Raw genomic sequence first — 25,054 nt, forward strand, 5'->3', positions numbered from 1 at the left:
TCCCCCGAGCTGACAAGGTGAAAATCTGTCTTTCTGCCCCTGAACAAGGCAGTTAACCCACCGTTCCTAGGCCATCATTGAAAATAAGAATGTGTTCTTCACTGACTTGCCTAGTTAAATAAAGGTATAAAAATAAATAAAAAACATGAAAAAAATTATAATAATCGGCAAATCGGCACCCAAAAATACAGATTTCCAATTGGTATAAAAACTTTAAATCGGCCCTAATTAATCGGCCATTCCGATTAATCGGTCGACCTCTACACCTAACCCATCTGGACAAGAGGAATACCTACATGAGAATGCTGTTCATCGACTACAGCTCAGCATTTAACAACATAGTACCCTCCAAACTCGAGACCCTGGGTCTCGATCCCGCCCTATGCAACTGTGTACTGGACTTCCTAACTGTCCGCCCCCAGGTGGTGAGGGTAGATAACACCACGCTGATCCTCAACACTGGGGCCCCACAAGGGTGCGTTCTGAGCCCTCTCCTGTATTCCCTGTTCACACCCACGGTTGCGTGGCCATGCACGCCTCCAACTCAATCATCAAGTTTGCGGACGACACTACAGTGGTAGGCTTGATTACCAACAACGACAAGACGGCCTACAGGGAGGAGGTGAGGGCCCTCGGAGTGTAGTGTCAGGAAAATAACCTCACACTCAACGTCAACAAAACAAAGGAGATGATTGTGGACTTCAGGAAACAGCAGAGGGAGCACCCCCCTATCCACATTGACGGGACAGTAGTGGAGAGGGTAGTAAGCTTTAAGCTCCTCGGTGTATATATCACGGACAAACTGAATTGGTCCACCCACACAGACAGCGTTGTGAAGAAGGCGCAGCAGCGCCTCTTCAACCTCAGGAGGCTGAAGAAATTTGGCTTGTCACCAAAAGCACTCATAACCTTCTACAGATGCACAATCGAGAGCATCCTGTCGGGTTGTATTACCGCCTGGTATGGCAACTGCTCCGCCCACAACCGTAAGGCTCTCCAGAGGGTAGTGAGGTCTGCACAACGCATCACCGGGGGCAAACTACCTGCCCTCCAGGACACCTACACCACCCGATTTTACAGGAAGGCCATAAAGATCATCAAGGACAACAACCACCCGAGCCACTGCCTGTTCACCCGGCTATCATGCAGAAGGCGAGGTCAGTACAGGTGCATAAAAGCAGGGACCGAGAGACTGAAAGAAGCGGTATATCTCAAGGCCATCAGACTGTGAAACAGCCACCAATAACATTGAGTGGCTGCTGCCAACATACTGACTCAACTCCAGCCACTTTAATAATGGAAATTGATGTAAAACAATGAAACACTAGCCACTTTAAAACAATGCCACTTAATATAATGTTTGCATACCCTATATTACTCATCTCATATGTACAGTGGGGCAAAAAATATTTAGTAAGCCACCAATTGTGCAAGTTCTCCCACTTAATAAGATGAGAGAGGCCTGTCATTTTCATCAATGGTACACTTCAACTATGACAGACAAAATGAGGGAAAAAAATCCAGAAAATCTAGAAGATCTTTAATGAATTTATTTGCAAATTATGGTGGAAAATAAATATTTGGTCACCTACAAACAAGCAAGATTTCTGGCTCTCACAGACCTGTAACTTTTTCTTTAAGAGGCCCTCTGTCCTCCACTCATTACCTGTATTTATGACACCTGTTTGAACTTGTTATCAGTATAAAAGACACCTGTCCACAACCTCAAACAGTCACACTCCAAACCCCACTATGGCCAAGACCAAAGAGCTGTCAAAGACACCAGAAACAAAAGTGTAGACCTGCACCAGGCTGGGAAGACTGAATCTGCAATAGGTAAGCAGCTTGGTTTGAAGAAATCAACTGTGGGAGCATTTATTAGGAAATTGAAGACATACAAGACCACTGATAATCTCCCTCGATCTGGGGCTCCACGCAAGATCTCACCCCGTGGGGTCAAAATGATCACAAGAACGGTGAGCAAAAATCCCAGAACCACACCTAGTGAATGACCTGCAGAGAGTTGGGACCAAAGTAACAAAGCCTACCATCAGTAACACACTACGCCGCCAGGGACTCAAATCCTGCAGTGCCAGACATGTCCCCCTGCTTAAGCCAGTGTATGTCCAGGCCCATCTGAAGTTTGCTAGATAGCATTTGGATGATCCAGAAGAAGATTGGGAGATTGGCATATGGTCAGATGAAACCAAAATATAACTTTTTGGTAAAAACTCAACTCGTCGTGTTTGGAGGACAAAGAATGCTGAGTTGCATCCAAAGAACACCATACCTACTGTGAAGCATGGGGTGGAAACATCATGCTTTGGGGCTGCTTTTCTGCAAAGAGACCAGGACGACTGATCCGTGTAAAGGAAATAATGAATGTGGCCATGTATCATGAGATTTTGAGTGAAAACCTCCTTCCATCAGCAAGGGCATTGAAGATGAAACGTGGCTGGGTCTTTCAGCATGGCAATGATCCCAAACATACCGCCCGGCAACGAAGCAGTTGCTTCGTAAGAAGCATTTCAAGGTCCTGAAGTGGCCTAGCCAGTCTCCAGATCTCAACCCCATAGAAAATCTTTGGAGGGAGTTGAAAGTCCGTGTTGCCCAGCAACAGCCCCAAAACATCACTGCTCTAGAGGAGATCTGCATGGAGGAATGGGCCAAAATACCAGCAACAGTGTGTGAAAACCTTGTGAAGACTTACAGAAAACGTTTGACCTCTGTTATATGCCCTTTGTTGGCAATGACAAAGTATTGAGATAAACTATTATTATTGACCAAATACTTATTTTCCACCATAATTTGCAAATAAATACATAAAAAATCCTACAATGTGATTTTCTGGATTTTTTTTCTCATTTTGTCTGTCATAGTTGAAGTGTACCTATGATGAAAATTACAGGCCTCTCTCATCTTTTTAAGTGGGAGAACTTGCACAATTGGTGGCTGACTAAATACTTTTTCACTGTATATACTGTACTCGATACCATCTCCTGCATCTTGCCTATGCCGTTCTGTACCATCACTCAGGCACATATCTTTATGTACATATTCTTTATCCCTTTACACTTGTGTATATAAGGTAGTAGTTGTGGAATTGTTAGGTTAGATTACTCATTGGTTATTACTGCATTGTCAGAACTAGAAGCACAAGCATTTTGCTACACTCGCATTAACATCTGCTAACCATGTGTATGTGACAAATAAAATGTAATTTGGTGGTGGAGAACGCTGTCTCAGGCACAGCTCCAGAATCTCCCATGTATTTAATTGGGTTGTGATCTGGTGATTGACACACACACACACACACACACACACACACACACACACACACACACACACACACACACACACACACACACACAAAAAAAAAACATGCTCCTTTAAGAATTCACTTTCAAAGTAACTGAGATCTCTACATCTAGCCACGATACACACACACGTCTTGGAAACATTTAATACCATTTATATAGTCACTATGTGACAAGGTTATTGTTAGCTACAGTACATACAATCCCTAACAGGGCAGAGCCAGAGACTGTGTTATATGGAGTGCTCAGGAAGGACATGCCAGCGCAATTACCCTAGTGTTATAACACTGCGTGATGGACTGGGGTCGCACATAAAACCGTCTAGTGGAGAGTAAATCAGCGGCTATACCTATATTAATATCCACCAAATTGCACTCCACTCTTTTTGATGGATTTCAGAATTACCTTATGAAAGGGTTTAAAGCCAATAGGGCTCTGGTCAAAAGTAGTGCACAATGTAGGGAATGGGGTGACATTTGAGATGCTGCCCACATTTCCCTGAGGAAATAAATCATGCAGCAAATAAAAACAGTATCTGGCAAATTCCATCAGGAACCACTAATAACAGGAGACTCACTTGCAGTTGGCTATAGTTGGTAATCTACTATCACTGCTTAATATGGCCTGTTTCTGAGTGTGCACATGTATATCAGAATATCTTTAATCATAAGAAGTAGATGCTCAGTACTGAGAAGTCAGAATAAACACAGAGCTTGACCAGACTTGATTAGTTGGCTCTGGAAGGTCATGGATCTTTACACATAATAATAGCCCCTAACACCTTGTCTACTGTCCTTATATCACGCCCCAGTTCAGCTCAGAAGGCAGTCTACTCCAAATATTTATTTAGTAGGCCTATACATAGTTCATTTTAAAAGAGTCTTAATTTAATAAGAATGATTAACTTTATAGTCTATGAAGTCTATATTCATACAATCATTAATTAAAGATCCATTATGAAATCAAACTTCAATCCAAACTTTGTTTGAAGTGAAATTAAAATAGCAACACTTAAAACAAAATGAAAAAACAAGCATGGCAATTAAAGATAAAATGTTATCAAAGAACAGAATACAAAGGCGTCATTGAATAAAGACCAAGCTAAAAAGGCTGGTTGACAAATGGGATTTTAACACATCAAGCAGCTACACAGTACAATGCAAATTTCCAAATAAAAAACTGACAATAAAACATAAGTGATACACTTTATTTTATAAAGAAATGTTTTTTACAACTATGATTTAAAGAAATAAACATTAGCTTTGCTCTCAAATGTCAAATGCTAGGCCCCTTGATTTCTCAGTATTTCACCTCCAAGTAGCCTAATACTTAAAAAGCAGCCCTGCTTGAAACTGGTACTACCACATGTTACTATCTCTGTAGTTCTGGCAAACTGCACTTTATACCGGCAATATAGGTATATCTCTCTAGTCACCCCCAAAACCAATTCTTTCTTTGGCCGCCTCTCCTTCCAGTTCTCTGCTGCCAATGACTGGAACGAACTACAAAAATCTCTGAAACTGGAAACACTTATCTCCCTCACTAGCTTTAAGCACCAACTGTCAGAGCAGCTCACAGATTACTGCACCTGTACATAGCCCACCTATAATTTAGCCCAAACAACTACCTCTTTCCCTACTGTATTCAATTTATTTATTTATTTTGCTCCTTTGCACCCCATTATTTTTATTTCTACTTTGCACATTCTTCCATTGCAAATCTACCATTCCAGTGTTTTACTTGCTATATTGTATTTACTTTGCCACCATGGCCTTTTTTTGCCTTTACCTCCCTTATCTCACCTCATTTTCTCACATCGTATATAGACTTGTTTATGCTGTATTATTGACTGTATGTTTGTTTTACTCCATGTGTAAATGTGTGTCGTTGTATGTGTCAAACTGCTTTGCTTTATCTTGGCCAGGTCGCAATTGTAAATGAGAACCTGTTCTCAACTTGCCTACCTGGTTAAATAAAGGTGGGGGGAAAAAAATATTTAAAAAAAATATATATATGTATATATATATATATGCACAGCGCTTCATAATTCTCTTAACTGGAATAACCTGTGCCTCTGACACAGATTCTAATGCCTTGCCCCAAACCTCTGTAAATTATATTAATTTGGATGTTTCATGAAGCAATTTACACGAGCCATGACATGAGAAATGTGTGTTTTCACATGCTGGACCAACAAGCACATCACAAGACAACAACTGTGGAACCATGCCTGGTGTTAGCTCTGCATCTGGTTGAATACGTGGTAGGCCCTTCTGTCGGTCAGTGGCAAACCACTTTGTAAGTACACATGATGAGCGAAAATCAGTGCTTATAACCTCTCCCAGCATGTCTACCATATCATGTTGTTCTGTCAGCTGTCCAATGGTGAAGTCCTTGTTTGGATACACTAATGTGAAGACACTATATAAACCATTCCTATCTTCACTTGCTATGACAAACAGCTGTTTAGGGTGCAGGCAATAACATCTGAGCTCACTTCAAATTCAACACTGGTGAGAACCTTATTCTCACTCTGATCAAAGGTATGTACAGTGCATTCGGAAAGTATTCAGATCCCTTCACTTTTTCCACATTTTGTAACATTATAGACTTACTCTAAAATATATTAAGGTGTTCTTTTCCTAATCAATCTCCACAAAATACCCCATAACGACAAAGCAAAAGAAGATTTTTATAATAAACTGATATAACATTTACATAAAAGTATTCAAACCCATTACTCAGTACTTACAGTCTTGAGTGATTACAGTCTTGAGTCTTCTTGGGCATGACGCTACAAGCTTGGGCTCTTGTTTCTCGTGGTCTGAGAGTCCTTTAGGTTCCTTTTGGCAAACTCCAAGTGGGCTGTCATATGCCTTTTACTGAGGAGTGACTTCTGTCTGGCCACTCTACCATAAAGGCCTAATTGGTGGTGCTGCAGAGATGGTTGTCCTTCTGGAAGGTTCTCCCATCTCCACAGAGGAACTCTGGAGTTTTATCAGAGTGACCATTGGGTTCTTGGTCACCTCCCTGACCAAGGCCCTTCTGCCCCTGACTGCTCAGTTTGGCCGGGCGGCCAGCACTAGGTAGAGTCTTGGTGGTTCCAAACATCTTCCATTTAAGAATGTGTTCTTGGGGACCTTCAATGCTGCAGACATTATTTGGTGCCTTTCCGCAGATCTGTACCGCGACACAATCCTGTCTCAGAGCTCTACGGACAATTCCTCCGACCTCATGGCTTGGTTTTTGCTATGATAGTGTAAGGGTTTTCCTGTGGTGAAGGAGAAGCGGACCAAAATGCAGCGTGGTGGTTATTCATGTTCTTTAATAAAGGAACTAGACATGAAATAACTTCTTAAGGATGTAGCAGAATACAGTTCCCTGGCAGGAACATCACTCAGCGGAGTTTCAGAGCGCCACCTATAGTTTTTGATAAAACTCAAACTGTCATTAAACTTTCATTAAAATACACATTCAAGGTAGTGAATTAAAGCTACACTCGTTGTGAATCTATCCACCAAGTCAGATTTGTAAAATGCTTTTCGGCGAAAGCATGAGAAGCTATTATCTGATAACATGTACCCCCAAAATACTGCAACGTCACCTAACGACAGATTTTGCGGTAGCCGGGGCTACCCAAAACGCAGAAATAAAATATAAAACATTCATTACCTTTGACGAGCTTCTTTCTTGGCACTCCTAGATGTCCCATAAACATCATTTTGGGTCTTTTTTCGATTAAATCGGTCCATATATAGCCTAGATATCGATCTATGAAGACTGTGTGAACAACGAAAAAAATAGCGTTTTCTAACGTAACGTCATTTTTTTAAATTAAAAAAGTCGAAGATAAACTTTCACAAAACACTTCGAAATACTTTTGTAATGCAACTTTAGGTATTAGTAAACGTTAATAAGCGATCAAATTGATCACGAGGCGATGTATATTCTATAGCTGTCCGTCTGGAAATAATGTCCGGGTAAATCTCAACCAAAATATCCGGTTGGATACCTGAAGAAATGGGCTCTCTTCTTCGTTTGACCAAGAAACAAAGCCTAGGCAAATGACAAGACTGTTGACATCGTGTGGAAGCTGTGGGTATTGCAAGCTCGGCCTCATTTAATCTGGGTCACCTTTAACAATTGGTTGAAGTGGCGCATGGATATATTTTTCCATTTTCAGTGATCAGATTTTCCTGCACTTTTCGATGAAACGCACGTTCTGTTATAGTCACAGCCGTGATTCAACCAGTTTTAGAAACGTCTGAGTGTTTTCTATCCACACATACTAATCATATGCATATACTATTTTCCTGGCATGAGTAGCAGGGCGCTGAAATGTTGCGCGATTTTTAACAAAAAGCTGCGAAAATTCGCAACAGCCTTAAGAGTACCTCGACACAATCCTGTCTCAGAGCTCTACAAACAATTCCTACGACCTCATGGCTTAGTTTTTGCTATGATAGTGTAAGGGTTTTCCTGTGGTGAAGGAGAAGCGGACCAAAATGCAGCGTGGTGGTTATTCATGTTCTTTAATAAAGGAACTAGACATGAAATAACTAACAAAACAATAAATGTGGAAAACCAAAAACAGTCCTATCTGGTGCAAACACAGAGACAGGAACAATCACCCACAAACACACAGTGAAACCCAGGCTACCTAAGTATGATTCTCAGAGACAACTAATGACACCTGCCTCTGATTGAGAACCATACTAGGCCGAAACATAGAAATACCCAAAACCTAGAAAAACAAACATAGACTGCCCACCCAACTCACGCCCTGACCATACTAAATAAATACAAAAGAAAGGAAATAAAGGTCAGAACGTGACAGTACCCCCCCAAAGGTGCGGACTCCGGCTGCAAAACCTTGACCTCTAGGGGAGGGTCTGGGTGGGCGTCTGTCCGCGGTGGTGGCTCTGGCGCGGGACGTGGACCCCACTTCACCATTGTCTTAGTCCGCCTCATTGTCCGCGTCCGTGGCTCTCTAACCATGGCAACCCCTCTCAATGACCCCACTGGACAGAGGGGCAGCTGCTCGGGACAGAGGGGCAGAAGCTCTGGACAGAGGGGCAGAAGCTCGGGACAGAGGGGCAGGGGTTCTTGTGCCTCTGGGCTGAGGGGCTCTGGCGCCTCAGACTCCGGCAGCAGCGCCGGAGAGGCGGGAGACTCCGTCAGCGGCGCCGGAGAGGCGGGAGACTCCGTCAGCAGCGCCGGACAGGCGGGAGACTCCGGCAGCAGCGCCGGACAGGCGAGGCGCACTGTAGGCCGGATGCGTGGTGCTGGCACTGGTGGTACTGGGCCGAGGACACACACAGGAAGCCTGGTGCGGGGAGCTGCCACCGGAGGGCTGGTGTGTGGAGGTGGCACTGGATGGACCGGACCGTGAAGGCGTACTGGAGATCTTGAGAGCAGGGCTGGCACCAACCGCCCTGGCTGGATCTTCACCCTAGCCCGGCAGATGTGGGAAGCTGGGGTGTAGCGCACCGGGCTAAGCACGCGTACTGGGGACACCGTGCGAACCACCGCATAACACGGTGCCTGATCAGCACCACGCCTGCCACGGTTAGCACTGTAGTGCTGAGATGGCACAGGACGTACAAGGCTAGGGAGATCCACAGGAGGCCTGGTGCGTGAGGCTGGCACAGTCTTCACCAGACCCCTAGCACGCACCTCAGGATGAGTATGGAGAGCTGACCCAGGTGCCATTAAATCCCTGACACGCTCCGTCCGGCGAATGTCGTGCCTCATGCACCAAACCAGCAACTCCCTAATATCTCTCTCCTCCAATTTCCCCATTAACTCCTTCACAGTCTCTGCTTCGCTCACCTCCAAAACCAGCTCTGGTTCTGAGCTCCTCCTTGGCTCCTCACGATAAACGGGGGGAGTTGGCTCAGGTCTGACTCCTGACTCTGCCACACTCCCCCTGTGTCCCCCCCAAGAAATTTTTGGGGCTGACTCTCGGGCTTCCGTCCGCGCCGCCGTGCTTGCTTCGCCAACCTCATTCTCCTGTAACCTTCCGCACACTGCTCCATCGAATCCCAGGCGGGCTCCGGCACTCTCCCTGGGTCGACCGCCCACCTGTCTATTACCTCCCAAGTAGTATAGTCCATATTCTCCAAGTAGTGCAGCCTCTCCCACTGCTGCTGCTGCTCCTGCTGCTCCTGCTGCTGCTCATTACCACACCGCTTGGTCCTGTTGTGGTGGGTGATTCTGTAAGGGTTTTCCTGTGGTGAAGGAGAAGCGGACCAAAATGCAGCGTGGTGGTTATTCATGTTCTTTAATAAAGGAACTAGACATGAAATAACTAACAAAACAATAAATGTGGAAAACCAAAAACAGTCCTATCTGGTGCAAACACAGAGACAGGAACAATCACCCACAAACACACAGTGAAACCCAGGCTACCTAAGTATGATTCTCAATCAGAGACAACTAATGACACCTGCCTCTGATTGAGAACCATACTAGGCCTAAAACATAGAAATACCCAAAACCTAGAAAAACAAACATAGACTGCCCACCCAACTCACGCCCTGACCATACTAAATAAATACAAAAGAAAGGAAATAAAGGTCAGAACGTGACAGATAGGCACTTACTTCAGTCATTTCTATCTTTACTTTTACTCAAGTATGAAAATTGGGTACTTTTTCCACCACCGGCCTAATGAAAGTTAAAAACATGAAACTAACAAACGTTTATAATAAAGGTTTCTAATAGAATGACATTGAAAATAAACAGGCAATAAAGTAGACATCTTTAAAATTGTTATATTTAGTTGGAGAATAGGCTACTGGGAGGCACGATTTAAGAATGCTTTTACTGAGGAGTCAAACAACTCTGTAATAATAAACATGAATGTACCATGTTCATCCTGCCAAAATAACTCTTGGGTCTGTTCTTTCTGCAATGGCAATTTTCGGGGGAAAGGTGTCTGTGTCTTGCCGTTCAACTGTCCATTGATGAGTGAATTTATCATTATGTTAATAGTATGCTGTCTTTCCCAAAAATCTGTTGCAGTGGCCACCATCTTTCAGGGCCAAGTCCTGGGTTTGAGATGATCTGCCTTGCACTTTCACATGATAGCGACAATAAATCTATTTTTGTTCGTCAATAAGTAATATGTGAGGCAGATGTCTTACTCAGGCCGTTTACCATTGAAAAATATATCACAGTTCCGGTCTACTTAAGGGATGGCTCTCCCATAGACACCAATGCAATAGCAGCTGGGTCTGGTCTACCTGTAAATTAACCTGAAAAAATTGCCAGAGGGATGTCTCGCCTCCTCTCCCGTCTATGCTGGAGTGACCATATACAGTCATTGGGAGAGACGCACATGTATCACAGAGTTTCTGTTTTGTAGTGATGTGCAGTTCGCAAATGATTAATTATTTTGAATGACTCTTTTAACCGACTTGAAAGCAGGATTAATATTCGGGTCCGGAGGAAATAGATCAGGGTGCTGGCAGCATAGAGGAGAAAAATACATGTTAAGAACTGATAATTGATCATATGATGCAAGAATACTATGAATTAATTCTTGAATGTTACTCGATGGACAACTTTTAGTAGAAGTAAAACATACACAGTCTGCCTCTCCTCAACACTCGAACGAATCGTTCGGGGGCTGCTGCAGTTCGCAAACGGTTTTGTGCTATTCTCCCTTGCGGCAGTCAAGCAGTGTCATTCCGCCAAGAGCCGTTCACCATCTAGTCCGGTTGCGGCCGCAACTAGATAATTCCAAAAGGTATCAATAATTGCCTAGCAATCACAAATGTACATTGTTTGATGCACACTTTTACAAGTCCTAGTCACAAAGGACAGCTCCAATAACAATCCCCCTAAGGTGAACGAGAGACTTGTATCATGATTTATTTGAGTGTTTTGTTTATTGTTCGCCGGTAGGGGATCCAGCATGCTCTGGGCATTACTGAATTGAATGAAATTAGTTGAAAGATTTGTAATTTTGACTGAATAAGTAGAAAAGATCTGACTATGCACACTTCGAGGCAAGCAACACTAAAGCATGCATGAGAGCACTAGCTGTTCCAGCCGACTGTGTGATCACGCTCACCATAGCTGATTTGAGTAAGACCTTTAAACAGGGTAACATTCACAAGGCCGCAGGACCAGACGGATTACCAGGATGTGTACTCCGAGCACGCTGACCAACTGGCAGGTGTCTTCACTGACATTTTCAAACTGACCACTATAGTCCCTGTGTCCAAGAACAACAAGGTAACCTGTCTAAATGACTATGACCCGTGGCACTCACGTCTCTGCCATGAAGTGCATTGAAAGGCTGGACATGGCTCACATCAACACCATCATCCCAGAAACCCTAGACCCACTCCAATTTGCATACCACCCCATCAGATCCACAGATGACACAATATTTATTGCACTCCACACTGCCTTTTCCCACCTGGACAAAAGGAACACCTATGTGAGAATGCTATTCATTGACTGTAGCTCAGCGAACAACACCATAGTGCCCTCAAAGCTCATCACTAAGCAAAGGACCCTGGGACTAAACACCTCACTCTGCAACTGGATCCTGGACTTCCTGACGAGCCGCCCCCATGTAGTAAGAGTAGGCAACAACACATCTGTTACGCTGATCCTCAACACAGGGGCCCCTCAGGGGTGCGTGCATAGTCGCCTCATGTACTTCCTTTTAACTCACGAATGCGTAGTCAAGCACGACTCCAACACCATCATTAAGTTTGCCAACGACACAACAGTAGTAGGCCTGATCAGCGACAATGATGAGACAGCCTATAGGGAGGAGGTCAGAGATCTGGCAGTGTGGTGCCAGGACAACAACCTCTCCCTAAAGGAGATGATCATGGACTACAGGAAAAGGAGGGCCGTGCACGCCCCATTCTCATCGATGGGGCTGTAGTGGAGCACGTTGAGAGTTTCAAGTTCCTTGGTGTCCACATCACCAACAAACGATCATGGTCCCAACACACCAAGACAGTCGTGAAGCGGGCACGACTATGCCTATTCCCCCTCAGGAGACTGAAACGATTTGGCATGGGTCCTCAGATCCTCAAAAGGTTCTATAGCTGCACCATCAAGAGCATCCTGACTGGTTACATCACCGCCTGGTATGGCAACTGCTCAGCCTCTGACAGCAAGGCACTACAGAGAGTAGTGCGTAGGGCCCAGTACATCCCTGGGGCCAAGCATCCTGCCATCCAGGAACTCTATACAAGGCAGTGTCAGAGGAAGGTCCTAAAAATTGCCAGAGACTCCAATCATAGACTGTTCTCTCTACTACCGCACAGAAAGCGGTACCGAGCCAAGTCTAGGTCCAAGAAGCTTCTTAACAGCTTTTACCCCCAAGCCATAAGAATTCTGAAAAGTTACCTTGACTAACCAGTACCCCCTGTATATAGCCTCATTATTGTTATTTTATTGTTGATCTTTTAACTTTAGTTTATTTAGTAAACGTTTAACTTCTTGGCGCACCCATCCCGTTAGCGGGATAATTTGTGTCAACATCCGCTGAATTTCATATTCAATTACAAAAATATTTAATTTTCATGAAATCACAAGTGCAATACAGCAAAACACAGCTTAGCTTTTTGTTAATCCACCTGGCGTGTCAGATTTCAAAAAAGCTTTACAGCTAAAGCAAACCAAGCATTTATGTAAGCACATCTCTCTCAGCAGACTGAAGGAACACCTTTACAAACAGCTAGCAGCAAAGTAGATTGGTCATGAAAGTCAGAAAAGCAATAAAATTACCTTTACCTTTGTTGATCTTCGGATGTTTGCACTCACAAGACTCCCAGTTACACAATAAATGTTCCATCAAGATTATATTTATATTCAAAATACTCCATTTGATTGGCGCATTTTGTTCAGAAATCCACAGGCCAGAGCGGTCACGACAGGGCAGACGAAAATTCCAAACAGTATCCGTAAAGTTCATAGAAACATGTCAAACGTTGTTTTTACAATTAATAATCGATAATATTTCAACCGGACCGTAGCATTTTCAATAGTAGAGAGAGAGAAAATGTCTGCTCCAAGCTGTTGCGCATGCAAAACTCTGCTGGCACCTAAGCATCCACTGACGTGATGTGATCGTTCTCGCTATTTTTTCAGAATAAAAGGCTGAAACTATGTCTAAAGACTGTTCACACCATGTGGAAGCCACAGGAAAAGGAATCTGGTTGATATCTCTTTAAATGGAGGGAAGGCATGCAATGGAACAGGGAGCTTTCAAAATAAGAGGCACTTCCTAGTTGGATTTTCCTCAGGTTTTCGCCTGCAATATCAGTTCTGTTATACTTACAGACAATATTTTATGTGTTTATCCTAATTATATGCATATTCTAGCTTCCGGGCCTGAGAAATAGGCAGTTTAATTAGTTTTTCATCCAAACATCAAAACACTGCCCCCTACACTCAACAGGTTTCTTAACCTCTTCAACCTATGGGGGCGCTATGTCATTATTGGATAAAAAAAACGTGCCCGTTTTAAGCGCAATATTTTGTCACGATGCTCGACTATGCATATAATTGCCAGCGTTGGAAAGAAAACACTCTGACGTTTTCAAAACTGCAAAGATATTATCTGTGAGTACCCCAGAACTGATCTTACAGGCGAAACCAAGATGAAACTTCAAACAGGAAATGAACAGGATTTTTGACGCTGTGTTTTACTAACGTCTCCTTATATGGCTGTGAATATGCTGTGAACGAGCTTATGCGCTCTGCCGTTCATCCAAGATGTCTGCAGCATTGTGGCGTATTTGTAGGCATATCATTGGAAGATTGGCCATAAAAGACTACATTTGCCAGGGGGCCGTCCGGTGTCCTTTGTCTAAGTCGGTGCGTAATTCCCAGTGGCAATCATTGTACCTTGCGTTACAGAAGGAGACTCATACTTCCAGGAACGATACATCATTGAAGAGATATGTGAAAAACACCTTGAGGATTGGTTCTAAACAACGTTTGCCATGTTTCAGTCGATATTATGGAGTTAATTTGGAAAAAAGTTTGGCGTTTGGATAACTGAATTTTCGTTTTTTTTTGGTAGCCAAACGTGACGCACCAAACGGACTGATTTCTCCTGCACAAAAAATCTTTCAGGAAAAACTGAACATTTACTACCTAACTGAGAGTCTCCTCATTGAAAACATCCGAAGTTCTTCAAAGGTAAATGATTTATTGAATGTTTTTGCTGGTTTTTGTGAAAATGTGGCCTGCTAATGCTAACGCTAAATGCTAACGCTAAATGCTAAATGCTAGTTTGCTATGGTAGAGAAGCATATTTTTGAAAATCTGAGATGACAGTGTTGTTAACAAAAGGCTAAGCTTGAGAGCTAGCATATTAATTTCATTTCATTTGCGATTTTCATGAATAGTTAACGTTGTGTTATGGTATTGAGCTTGAGGCTATGATTACGCTACCGGATCCGGCATGGCTCGATGCAAGAAGTTAACTCTTGTATTTTCTTAACTGCATTGTTGGTTAAGGGCTTGTAAGTAAGCATTTCATGGTTTGTTTTTTCTTCCCGTCATGGGTCAGGAAATGTAATGTCATGATACTTATGGTTTGTCGAAACTGGTGGTTTGTACCATTGTGGTTAACTTTACAGGTCCATCTAGTTGTCATGTCGGCGATAACTGAAGCATTTTAGCTAAGCATCACGCTATCCCTTTTCCTAAGGTTAACCTCAGTGGTGACAGTCCTTCTCACGGGGATAGTAAAGAAGAACTCCCTAATAGAATACTGGAGCACAGATCCTATGTTTGCAACTCCCTTCTTTGCCGAAGACAGCTTCCTAGTTCTGCTGCGATGCCTGCATTTCGTCAACAATGCTACTGCTATCCTAAATGACCCGTAATACAAAATAATATATGTTCTACCAGCCTGACATCAGCATTTGGTCGGGTCTTTGTGCCATACAAGGACCTATGCATTGATGAGTCCCTGATGTTATGGAAAGGTAGGCTGGCATTCTTTCAATATATTCCCTCCAAAAAGCACAGGTTTGGGGTCAAGTTCTATGTCATGTGCGATGTGAAGACAGGATTTGTCCAGGGCATTACACACCAGGCTGGCTCCTCTTCTCAGCAAGGGAAACAATTGTTACAGCAGTCCCGCACTCTTCCAGCATCTGCTCCCCAACAGCACAGGGGCCTGTGGTACAGTCCGGTCGAACAGAAAGGGGATGCCAGCATTCGGATGCAGGAAGATGCAGAGAGGAGAGGTGGAGTTCAAGGATAACGGTCAACAGCTGGCAGTAAATTGGCATGACAAACGAGACGTCCATGTCCTCTCCACTGTCCATACAGCAACCATGTCGGCCACAGGGAAGGTGGACCACCTGACAGGAGAGAGAAATCAAACGGCATAGCACGACATACAGAAACTATTAATGTAATAAGGCACTTACAGTTGAAGTCGAAGTTTACATACACTTAGGTTGGAATCATTAAAACTTGGTTTTCAACCACTCCACACATTTCTTGTTAACAAACTATAGTTTTGGCAAGTCGGTTAGCACATCTACTTTGTGCATGACAAGTCATTTTTCCAACAATTGTTTACAGACAGATTATTTCACTTAAAATTCATTGTATCACAATTCCAGTGGGTCAGAAGTTTACATACACTAAGTTGACTGTGCCATTAATAAACAGCTTGGAAAATTCCAGAAAAAGACGTCATGGCTTTAGAAGCTTCTGACAGGCTAATTGACATAATTTGAGTATATTGGAGGTGTACCTGTGGATGTATTTCAAGGCCGACCTTCAAACTCAGTGCCTCTTTACCTGACATCATGGGAAAATCAAAGGAAATCCGCCAAGACCTCAGAAAAACAATTGTAGACCTTCACAGGTCTGGTTTACCTTTGGGAGCAATTTCCAAATGCCTGAAGGTGCCACGTTCTTCTGTACAAACAATAGTATGCAAGTATAAACACCATGGGACCAGGCAGCCGTCATACCGCTCAGGAAGGAGACGCGTTCTGTCTCCTAGAGATGAACGTACTTTGGTGCAAAAAGTGCAAATCAATCCCAAAACAACAGCAAAGGACCTTGTGAAGATGTAAGAGGAAACCAGTACAAAAGTATCTATATCCACAGTAAAATGTCAAATGTGTGTACGGGAGGCGAAGTCAGGTGCAGGAGAGCAGAGTGTATTGAACAGGCGCACTTGAATTCTGTTCCAAAATACACAGCACATAAAAACAATAACGTGCCAAAAACACAGAACATGACAAAAGTAAAGTGCCCGACAATAATCCACAATACCAAACAAACAATTACACACAAAGACATGATGGGAAACAGAGGGCTAAATACATGTAGAATGATTAGGGAATGAAAACCAGGTGTGTATGGGACAAGACAAAACAAATGGATATATGAAAAATGGAGCGGCGATGACTAGAAAGCCAGTGACGTTGATCGCCGAACGCCGCCCAAACAAAGAGAGGAGCCGACTTCGGCGGAAGTCGTGACAATAAACGAGTCCTATATTGACATAACCTGAAATGCCGTTCAGCAAGGAAGATGATACTGCTCCAAAATGACCCTAAAAAAGCCAGACTGTGGTTTGCAACTGCACATGGGGACAAAGACTGTACTTTTTGGAGGAATATACTCTGGTCTGATGAAACAAAAATAGAACTGTTTGGCCATAACGACCATCATTATTTTTGGAGGAAAAAGGGGGAGGCTTGCAAACCGAAGAACACCATCCTAACCATGAAGCGCAGGGGCGGGGGTGCTTTGCTGCAGGAGGGACTGTTGCACTTCACAAAATAGAGGGCACCATTAGCAAGGAAAATTATGTGAATATATTGAAGCAACATCTCAAGACATCAGTCAGGAAGTTAAAGCTTGGTCGCAAATGGGTCTTCCAAATGGACAATGACCACAAGCATACTTCCAAAGTTGTGGCAAAATGGCTTAAGGACAACAAAGTCAAGGTATTGGAGTGGCCATCACAAAGCCCTGACCTAAATCCCATAGAAAATTTGTGTGCGGAACTGAAAAAGTGTGTGTGAGCAAGGAGGCCTACAAACCTGACTCAGTTACACTAGCACTGTCAGGAGAAATGGGCCAAAATTCAACCAACTTATTGTGGGAAGCTTGTGGAAGGCTACCCGAAATGTTTGACCCAAGTTAAACAATTTAAAGGCAACTACCAAATATAATTGAGTGTATGTAAACTTCTGACCCACTGGGAATAAAATAAATTAAAGCTGAAATAAATCATTCTCTACTTTTATTCGGACATTTCACATTCGTAAAATAAAGTGGTGATCCTAACTGACCTAAGACAGGGAATTTGAATGTCAGGAATTGTGAAAAACTGAGTTTAAATGTATTTGGCTAAGGTGTATGTAAACTTTTGACTTCATCGATTGAAACGCACACGTTTCCAAAGTAATTATTGGTAACAAAAACAACAATTACTGCGATGCGGGCAACAGACGGAAAATATGAACACCTGTGTCCAGATCCTGTTCTGATGGGAGACGTGCAAATGTCTGCAGACTTGAACTGCACAAACAATTGGGAAGTGCTTTTGGGAATTTTGTCCGGGTCGGAATTGTCTAAAAAATTAATTGTCTGCTTAAGTAAAACGGACTACTTTTATGTGAATGAATGAGGAGGTGGAACACACCTCAAATCAATCTGTTATTAGAAAATAATGTCAAATTGTCAAGTTGAAAACAGCCTATAAATAAAAACAGGCTGTGTGCCTTGGTTTGAAGGCAGTGTGGATTAAATGTACTGTGGCATAGCCATTCTACCTTCACATGCATAAAAAACTCACACTGGGGCGACCGTTAGAGATATTTGGAACTCACACATGAAAAGGTTAAAAGTGACTCCAACACACAAATGCTGTGTACACATTTTAAGAATCTAGCAAAGCTAACCTCTTTCTTGGTAACCATGCGTTTTTTCGGTGCAGCCCGTTGTCCAGCCCTTTGTCCACTGATCTACATGGATAGTTGTTGGCAGGTTTGTATGCTTTGCAAAAACACATTAATTTTTTTAGGACATTTTTATTTTTTTATTGAACCTTTATTGAATTATCAATTTTATTACACAGTATGCCTGCCTCCACATTGATAGGCTATGTAAAAAATATTTTTAGAAAATGCACTGAAATCAAAATACCTTTAGTGATCCTCTCAGTTTCACTCATTTTCAAATTCTCTCGTGGTGGTCCTAACCCTGGAATGGGTAGCACAATAGAAAGAAGCTTGCTTGATGAAAACGGGGAAGGGAGTAGGGGGGTGGACCCCCACCCCGCCACACTGGCAACACTTCAAGGGCCATTGCACTAATGATGGTGCTGACTAGGGAAACTGTCACACCCTGACCTTAGAGATCCTTTTTATGTCTCTATTTGGTTTGGTCAGGGTGTGATTTGGGGTGGGTATTCTATGTTCTATTATTTGCATTTCTATGTTTTGGCCAGGTAGGGTTCTCAAACAGGGATAGCGGTCTATCATTGTCTCTGATTGAGAACCATACTTAGGTAGCCCTTTTCCCACCTGTCTTTGTGGGAAGTTGACTTTGTTTAGGGCACATAGCTTTTAGCTTCATGGTTTGTTTTTGTAGTGTTTATTGTTTTGTTCAGCGTCATTTATATTAATAAAAGAAAATGTACTCTCACCACGCTGCACCTTGGTCCTCTTCCTTCAACAGCCATGACAGAAACGTTCCCGCTGTTCTGTTCTTAGTGCCAGTCTGCACGTTCTAACTAAAACAATGAAACTAATAATGGTAGCTTCATGCTTTCGTTAATAAATTAATAATATAAATATTCTTTCAAAGTGCTAATGTTTATTTAGTTATGGATCCATAGCGAATTACTATGGGAATAAATATGATAATTGTCTATATGTAATTATTGGCAGAGAGTCACATCATATTTTATTTACCTTTATTTAACTAGGCAAGTCAGTTAAGAACAAATTCTTATTTTCAATGACGGCTTAGGAACAGTGGGTTAGCTATCTGTTCAGGGGCAGAACGACAGATTGTCAGCTTGGGGATTTGAACTTGCAACCTTTCGGTTATTAGTCCAACACTCTAACCACTACGCTACCCTGCCGCCCCGATGTACTGTAAGAACAACGTCAAACACTACATTTCTCAATGCCCGGAGATAGCAAAGCAGTTATCAGAGCAGATTAAGAAGAGTATCAAGGACGACAAGCATTGCAGGAAGTGTGGCCGCACTGACCATGGGCACGATGCATGCATCCTTATGAAGGCCTATGGAGAATGAAACTAAGTACACCTCAAAGTCCTTCGTTGTGTAGCCAAGTCGAGCCCAGTGTCCTGCTTGTCACCCATCTAGATGGTCTACCTTGCCCGATCTATTCAGACCAGACAAGTCTCCTTGAAGCTAGTGACAGTCATGCTCAGGAGTGGTTAGAAGTCCCTGAGTACATATGCCATTTTAGATGACTGAGCAGAACAGACAATCATTCTCCCCGCATCGGTTAGACACTTCGAAGGCCCAGAGGAGTCATTAGCCAGGAGGACAAGCCACCATGATGTTGCTCATCTTACTGTGTCATCAGTTAACGTTCAGGTGTCACCGTCGGACAGGCTGGAAGAGAGGTACACCATAAAGGGAGCTTTCACAGCCAACCGGCCCTTGCCTAACAGTCCTATCCAGTGGAAGCCCTGCAGAAGTGCTATCGCCATCTAAGAGGCATCCCACTTCCTGCCTTTGACAAGGCACACCCATTGTCATTGGAGCAGACTACACCAGCCTGATAGCCACCGCAGACCTGGGTATTCCTCCGTTTTTTCCCAACATGCTATTGCCATCTGTGGGGACATCCGAGACATGTTCCATCAGGTTTGATTACTTCCAGAGGACCAGCCAGTACCGAAGTTAATCTGGAGGAACATGAGGATAGAGGAGCAGCCAAAGGTGTCATGCCTGCTCCCGCTCCCCCTCCCTGGCACTCGAAGGCGCCAGGCTGCCCATCATTTTAAGCACACCTGTCACCTTTGTTATGCACATCAGCGCTTCATTGGACCTGTACTCCTTCACAGTTTGATTGCCTTCTCTATATCTGTCTGTTTCATCCCTGTGTCAGCATTAATGTCGCTATGTTTTTCATATCCAGATGCTGTCCTGTCCTGTTTCATGTCTGTTTATTAATTAGATGTTCACTCCCTGTACTTGCTTCTCATCTCCAATCGTCTGTCCTTGCAAAAAGGTCTGAGTGACGTCTTGCTATTCCTGGAGCAGCACTTCTATATGGACAACTGTCTTTATAGCCTTCCATCAGTGCTTACAGAACTCTGACACCACAACTTGAAGCTTCAGGGAGTTTTTGTTTTTGATTTTGTTGCTGGTGTCGGGTCCGGGTCCGCTGGAACCGGGGGGCCTCAGCTGGCTCGTCAGGCTCTCATCCAACGTCATGTCATGCCTCAGCCTGGCTCGTCGGGCTTCCATGCCTCAGCCGGCCTCGTCGGGGTCCTCAGCCGGGCTCCCATGCCTCAGCCGGGGTTCCTGTATGTTGTTATGATCACACCACGTCTCGTTAATCATAAGGCATACACCCCCGCCCTTCTTACCAGAGAGATGTTTGTTTCTGTCGGCGTGATGTGTGAAGAAGCCGGGCGGCTGTACAGACTCTGATGACGTATCCCGAGTGAGCCATGTTTCTGTGAAACAAAGAACGTTACAATCTCTGATGTCTCTCTGGAAGGCAACTCTTGCTCGGATTTCGTCTACCTTGTTGTCAAGAGACTGGACATTGGCGAGTAGTAAACTCGGGAGCGGTGCGCGATGTGCCCGTCTACGGAGCCTAACCAGAAGACTGCTTCTTCTGCCCCTCCTGCGGCGCCTATGTTTTGGGTCACCGGCTGGGATCCGATCCATTGTCCTGGGTTGGAAAGTCGTATTCCTGGTGGTAATGTTGGTAAGCTGACTTTGCTCTTATATCCAATAGTTCCTCCCGGCTGTATGTAAAATAACTTAAGATTTCCTGGGGTAACAATGTAAGAAATAATACATAAAAAACATTTTTGATCAGTGTGTAGTAATGTTATGTTAGCTAGCGAGCCAGCTAGCAATGAAAACAACTTTCTGACAAAATTAGATACATGAAACTGTAGCTAGACTCTTACTACTCTTGGATGTAATCTTCACGGCGTACTGCAACTCCTTTCATTAAAATAGACGTCTGTCATGCCTTGACCTTAGAGAGCCTTTTTATTCTCTATTTTGGTTAGGTCTGGGTGTGACTAGGGTGGGTACTCTAGTTTTTTTATTTCTATGTTGGCCAGGTATGGTTCCCAATCAGAGGCAGCTGTCTATCGTTGTCTCTGATTGGAGATCATATTTAGGCAGCCTTTTCCCCACTGTGGTTTGTGTGATTTTGTTGTTGCATGAGAGCACTTCAATTGTACATCACGGTCGTTCGATTTTTTGTTGGTTGTTTCACTTTAATTAAAATGTGGCACGCTGCATTGGTCTGAGTTTGCCTATCAAGAAGATCGTGACAAAGTCCTGTGTCGTCTCCCCACCCGAACTCTGACAATTTTACCTCGACCTAGCTGATCTGGTTTGGCTGTTTTCATATTATCCAGAGCGATGGTGACTAACTTTGCTCCTGGCAACAATTTAATTACGCTTTTTTGTTGACGTTTACTGACACCGGCCATATTCAACGGTTGTTGAGCGTTCATAAATTCATCAGTTATTCTGCGCTCTGGCACACTCAGACGAGAGCGCTGTGAAACAGTTGGTGCAGTGACATTCTATTGAAATGGATATTTGCATAGTGGAGTATTTTGTTAAGTTTTACTATGCAATACATTTTAAAAAGCAACGTTGGACAGGATTCATTCTCTCAGCCAATCATGGCTAGTGGGAAGGTTGCTGACTTTTTCTATGGCTTAACCAACTAGGCTCGTAATTTAACAATTGTATTTGTATATACAGATGGCAGACAAGTTTAACCTCTAGCGTCGAGCAATCCCGTATCCGGGAGCGTAATCATAGCCTCAAGCTCAATACCATAACGCAACGTTTCCTATTCATGAAAATCGCAAATTAAATGAAATAAATCTATTCAAACACAAGCTTAGCCTTTTGTTAACAACACTGTCATCTCAGATTTTCAAAATATGCTTTTCAAACAAAGCTACACAAGCATTTGTGTAAGAGTATTGATAGCCTAGCATAGCATTAAGCCTAGCATTCAGCAGGCAACATTTTCACAAAAACAAGAAAAGCATTCAAATAAAATAATTTACCTTTGAAGAACTTTGGATGTTTTCAATGATGAGACTCTTAGTTAAATAGCAAATGTTCATTTTTTCCCAAAATATTATTTGTGTAGACGAAATAGCTCAGTTTTGTTCATCACGTTTGACTAAGAAAAAGACCGGAAAATGCAGTCACTTACAACGCCAAACTTTTTTTCCAAATTAGCTCCATAATATCGACAGAAACATGGCAAACGTTATTTAGAATCAATCCTCAAGGTGTTTTTCACATATCTATTCGATAATCTATCAGTAGTGTCAGTTGGCTTCTCATCAGAAGCAAGCGGAAAAATACTGCAGCTGGAGATTACGCAATAATTGCGACGGAGGACACCAAGCGACCACCTGGTAGATGTAGTCTCTTATGGTCAATCTTCCAATGATATGCCTACAAATACGTCACAATGCTGCAGACACCTTGGGGAAAATGTGGAAAACGTAAGCTGACTCCTAGATCCTTCACAGCCATATAAGGAGTCATTGCCATGAGGCGGTTTTAAAAAATGCGGCACTTCCTGATTGGATTTTTATATGTTTTTTTTCTGTAACATCAGTTCTGTGGCACTCACAGACAATATCTTTGCAGATTTGGAAACGTCAGTGTTTTCTTTCCAAAGCTGTCAATTATATGCATAGTCGAGCATCTTTTCGTGACAAAATATCTTGTTTAAAACTGGGACATTTTTCATCCAAAAATTAAAATAGCGCCCCCTATATCCAAGAAGTTAAGGCACTTGAAAGTTCAGATGGTCGAGAAGGGATTTAGAAAAAAACACATTTTGATTTTAAAATAAAAATTACGTACAAATGGCTCACCTGAGAAGTATCGACCCGCGACATACGCCTAGTTTCCTGAAACGGATCACATATTTTATTGCATAGAATACGACTTCCTCACTTCTGTTTTGTTTGTGTGGGATTTGGGCTGTTAATGGCCAAGCAACCATTTAGTCATGTGATTTTGTTACATGTAGTTACATGTAGTTACATGTAGTTACATGTAGTACATGTGTTACATGTAGTAACTACATGTAGTTACATGTAGTAACTGACTTGTTTATTGTCGTTTACACCTTTTATGCAGTTGCATTACGATGTAATTCTGCCTGCTTTATGGATATACTTGTGACCCTGTTAGCTGTATGTGGTTTGTTGCCACATGCCATGCTACTGTTCATGTAGTCTGCTCTAGCTTTGGCCTACCATGCTGCACGCCATTAGTTAACTGCTGCAATACCCATTAATATGTTTACAGCATTTGCACACTGATATTGCGATTGGTACTCATCTGTTATACTAATTAACAGCCAATTAATTATGCATGTTTGCTTTCATTGCTTCGTTAGGGTCTCCTCTGTAGAAAAACCATGCTTCATACAAACATACTCTACAGAGCCACCGGCTGGTCCATCCGATTCCAGAAATGTTCATGTCAACTGTATCATCTCCATTACCTGAAAAATATATAAAGACTCTTAAACTGATCTGCATCTGACTCCGCCTGCTCTCTAATCAGAGTCTCACAGTAGATGGGCATCACCATAAGCCTTACCCAAACCTTTCATTCAGTTACACATATCTACCTACTATATAACAACACATATACTGTTTGTGTGTCTGTGTGTGTGTGTGTGTGCATGCAGGTACATATGTGTGAGCAAACACCTAATTATGCTTACTGGGATTGTGTGAATGACAAAATCAGCCACTTTTACAATTGCTGCTGATATAATTGTTGTACTTTACTAGCCACTGGGGATCTCGGTTTTGTCGCTTTGGAACAGTTATGATTGAAGTCGTCTAATGGCCTAAAGGGAGATGAATCTTTTTAATTAGCCTGTTCTTTGATCTCTGAATAGCAAGCAGCAGCAGCTTGGATGGCACTTGTGCTAAACACTCCCTAGAAAGATCCTTTATCGAAGGAGAGGTTTACATAAACTGGAGTGCTGCGTTCTCTAAACTGTGAAACCACCAAATATTAAGATGGACCATTCAGTATGTTGAATGTACTGTACAACGCACGATCAGCAATTTGGTTGCCACTTGTTCGTAGAGTCTTGCAGTAGTTCAATTTAAACCAATCACAACAGCAGTTTTATTCGCAGTAGAAATGGCAGTGCTTCTTTTCCAGAAATGTTTCACGAACACCTTCTCCATCTGTGTTCAGTTTGCTTTGGTTGGCTTTTCTGGATTATTTTATGGAAAATTACTAATCCAGTCTACTGTATGGAAGTGCCTGTCTATACCAATCTATAACATACCTTTCTTTCTCCATTAGATTTCAAAACATTATCTGGTGGTGCAAAACATGACACAAGACATCAGTCAAAACTACTAAACTAAACTAGACTAAAATGAAGGTCAAAGGTGAATTCCTGTTACCCTCAGGCTGTCACCAAATGCAAATGCATGATTAGAACCAGAGTGAGCCCCAAATA

The sequence above is a fragment of the Oncorhynchus nerka genome, linkage group LG15 (genome assembly GCF_034236695.1).
Source record: "Oncorhynchus nerka isolate Pitt River linkage group LG15, Oner_Uvic_2.0, whole genome shotgun sequence".
NCBI lineage: Eukaryota > Metazoa > Chordata > Actinopteri > Salmoniformes > Salmonidae > Oncorhynchus > Oncorhynchus nerka.